The sequence below is a fragment of the Phalangium opilio genome, unplaced genomic scaffold (assembly GCF_054372755.1).
Source record: "Phalangium opilio isolate 3A_F unplaced genomic scaffold, DU_Popi_V2 ptg000077l_1, whole genome shotgun sequence".
Lineage (NCBI taxonomy): Eukaryota > Metazoa > Arthropoda > Arachnida > Opiliones > Phalangiidae > Phalangium > Phalangium opilio.
In genome coordinates, this window is record NW_028324185.1 from 8,373,627 (window position 1) to 8,377,819 (window position 4,193).

A 4,193-nucleotide genomic window follows, 5' to 3' on the forward strand; every position below is an offset into this window, starting at 1 on the left:
ATTACTGCGTCTTTTAATTAATATTTCATAAATACTACCTGAATAAATTCAGTTAAGCAAAGGCTTAGAGCATTGCCGTGACTGCCGTCGTCCCGCGTACGTAATATAAGACTCCCGGTCTACCGTAAAATCTGGCGCGTTTAGACCAGAGCCCTTACTTTATTCTCAGTATCATCTTAAGCTTAAAATACGAGGTTACTAACCCGCACCCCGCGAGAGCGCTCAGCATTCGAGGGATCAGGCAACTAGCGTAATACGCTTCCCATCGTACACCCTCAGAAAGACTTCATTACGGAGCGGCTTTCCCCTCGTCAACGAGAAGCGCACGCCGTCCGAGGGATCAGCCACTGGCGTATTCCCCCGGTATTACCTTTTTGGTGGTTTTAATGCCGTAAATTCGGGAGATATGCCTTTAATCCGTTCTAATATTGAAATAAAAACTGTAAAAAGTAATCCCGAGTGTATTTCCGCGTTAAACGGCGGAAAACGCTTCCCATCTTACACTCTCAGAAAGACTTTATTACAGAGTGGCTTCTCCCTCGTCAAATTTTCCGTATAGAGTAATATTTTGCAAACGCCATCTAGATGTCGTGTGCAAAATAACAAGCGTGAATAGACACCGATTAAGTTAAGATCCAAGATGTGAAAAAATGCGAAAGGAACTGCGTTATTTCTATGCTATGAGTTAAAACAAGATGTCTACACCCTTGTTAAGAAAAGATCCTCTTCCGGCTTTTGGAAGTATTGGGTAAGAAATAAGATTGACATCGACAAAGAATTCACCCGGTGAGATTGCGGCAACCCTCAAGTTAATTTGATGGACGGTTGTAAAGAAACCAATTTATTGAAATGCGTTTCAAATTAAAAAAACTTCCCTTTACTCTGCTTTTTGGGGTTAGCTATGACGGACATAAATGGGGTCGGGCTTGCTTGTTTCCTCGCACCCACATAAGAGTAACAGCCTAAAATCTGGTGAATTTAAGCCTTCTTATAGGTGCATTTCTTCTTGGTAAAAATGCAGATTTTTCAGGACTCAAGAGCAGAAAAGTAGAAAAGCAATCCAGGAAATATGGAAAAACTATTTTTTGGTTATTTCTAGTACTGGTCTTCCAATCATATAGATTGTTCTTTAAGCAAATTAAGCTAGTTTTGAATCGATTAATCGTGGCGAGTAATTGACTTTTGTTTCTAATGGGGATCTCCTAAAAAGGTCAAAACGAACTATTAGCTCCCCCTCACCCGCCAACTTTATTCTTTTATTTGTTAAGAAAACTACCAGAAATGAAACTCAGCTTACGGACTGTTATAAACCAATGTTAACATTATGTTGCAATGAAATGTTCTCGACGACATTTAGGCTGGATTTCGAAGGGAACGATATTGAGATGGCTGGCTTTTATGAAACACTAGTTGCGCCAAATTTTTTCAAAGTATGCGATTTAACCGCTAGTATTAAAACATTCTGATTAGGAACCGGAGTACAAAGTAATAAACCCTTACAACGGTTTTAGAAATCTCATGTTATGACGTTGTACGCGCCAAGCTCATTTTTCCGAAGTCGACTGGATCATTTCAGTCCGTCTCCGCCCGTCGGAATAAGCAATATGATTATCGTGTCCAGCCCTAAAGTGATAGTCACGTCCAATTCTTGGTCCTTCTTAAATATGGACACCGAAGTACAATGGTTTTCAATAACAATATACTTGATAGCAAATTCATTGAATTTTGTTCTGAATGAAAATTCAGGTGCTGATTTTATTAGTGTTAACGTTGGTCCTTCTGTCAATTTTACTAGTCATTCACTCCATCGTAACCAACAAATACAAATCGGTGCCCACCAAGAAAGTTGTCAAGAAAATGGCCCAAGAAACCCTTGAAAATGCCTGGGAAAACGCCTCGCTCTTATGCGCCGAACGTAAGCAATTATTTCATTAATAATGTTTAAAAGAATTGAACTTCGAAATGGACGTACAATTAACCCTCTTAATTACGAAAGTAGGCCAACGTTTTAATCAGACTTAAAGCGAATAGGATAATTTTGTTTTGTAGCGATTCCTGCTGTTCTGCCCCACATTGCATGTCGTCTGCTCGCTTCATCGTGGCTAATCGGAGTGACTTTCATTCTGTTCTTCTTGGGTTGTTACTTGCGAACGGACTTCTCGACGGAAAGCTACAACTGCATCGACTCTCTACCGGACTTGATCAAATCGGGAATAGCGCCTGGATTTATTTACGACGACGATTTCAAATATATTAAAGATTGGGTGAATATTGTTTTTCGTGTTAAGTTCTCTATTCATTTGACGTCATTGGTTTGTATCAGGCGGCCCAAGACCCAGTGGTAAAGGAATGGATAGACGCATTTGATGAGGAAAAAATGCGCAAGTTGGCCAAAAATTCTTTGGATAATGCGCTTAATATTATTTTATCTGAGGAAAGAGCTCTGATCATTAACGCTGACGACATGATTGGGATCTTGGAAATTTTCTTGGATAATCCCAAAGTGAAAGAGCTCATCGTGGCAAAAGGAGGTTTCTTCTTTTCGCAACAAGTTCTTAAATTCGATTATATTCACTTCATTTTCAATACCTCATGGATCAGAAGCATACCACAATTGAACCCACAACTGATGTCAGTAACAATTTCGTCACAAAACGATTAAAAGCCTTATAAGGCCTGTAATATTACAGGGTGGAACCGATGTTCGAGAAGCAAGTTTTCAAGTATCAGAAACTTACGTCAGATTACTCTATTGAACAGTTCATGTGGAAGAGACCATTGCAAAGAACTGAAGCCTTGGACCTGAGTAGCGTCAGCGTTCCTTTCTACTTTCTACTCATGTTGTTGTCAGGAACAGTAGCCGTTGTCATTACCGAAATAATCTTCCACTAACTCCCTAAAACGCTGACTATAGATTGGAACGTGAAATGGAATTCACTAACCAAGAAACACAATTAATGTTCTTTGAACTGTACTTAACAAATGAAATCACCGAGTGTTAGGTCATTTTAAAACTACACTTTAACATATAGGGCCTAGGTGATATTCGTGATTATTGTAAAATTAAGATATGAATTTCATTAACTATCACTAAACAGTCATGTTAATATTTTTGTAAAATAATCAGTCGCAAAACACGGTTATTCAGGTAGAGTTTAAAATGTCTATGAATATGCATAGATAAACCATTGGTGATAAATTATTGGCTATATGAAGAATGATGAGCACAAAGAAAATTCGATAATCGATTGTGACAAACACATGTAGATTAGTGTATTTTGCAGTTAATGCATGCTATCAGAAACACGTGCGAAGAACGTACATTAAAATTTCTAGGTTCACCGTCTCCAACCTGTAATGGTAGCTTTTCAATTTGGTACTTAATATTGTCCAAAATATATTCAAGGTGACGATGAACCGCTTATTCTGTTGTTACAATCTCGTCATCATTGTTAAAAATCTATATCGATAAATTTTTGTTTTGGCTAGAGGTCGAGTTATCGACAGCATTTTCTATTTTTTCATGGCCAAGACTGGGTTTTGCTATCTTTCCTTCTTCAGTCTCTGTTGCGTTTGATCCAACGATCATGAGTTAGGAGAAATTTGGTAAAAAAATATGCAACATAATTACAATAAGTATAACATTTCAAATATCCGCAATGCTTAACCCCAAGGGCATTTACATGGAAACAGAAAAAGAAAGTTACAGGTAACTATAAAAACATATTATACTCCTTGGTGTTTATAGCGACTGGCTTTGCCTTAAAAATGGTCGCTTCTACGACAGTGTTTGACAAGACACATTGTTTTGGCGGTAATGATGTTTTACTCAGAAACAGACCTTTGTTAACCTTTCTAATTTAGTGAATAGTGACATAGTTTTTATTGCGAAATGTTACTTATGGTTTATTATGGGTTAATTCTGGCATATTCATGTAGGCAAAAAATTGAACTGTGGATAAAATTGTTAACTGTAGTTTAGGCAGCATTTTCCCAGCTCATGAATTTTGTACTAAAGCTTATAGCTCAGGACCGATAAATTAAAAATGGCCCGAACCCAAACAATTTTAGGTACAAGCTCAAATTTGGCACACAGGTAGTATTTGACGTAGCAAAAAATATATTAAAAGTCCCTACCACTAGGATAATTGCGTCGTCGCCATTTTCTAAAATGGCTGCCAAAAGGTAAAAAT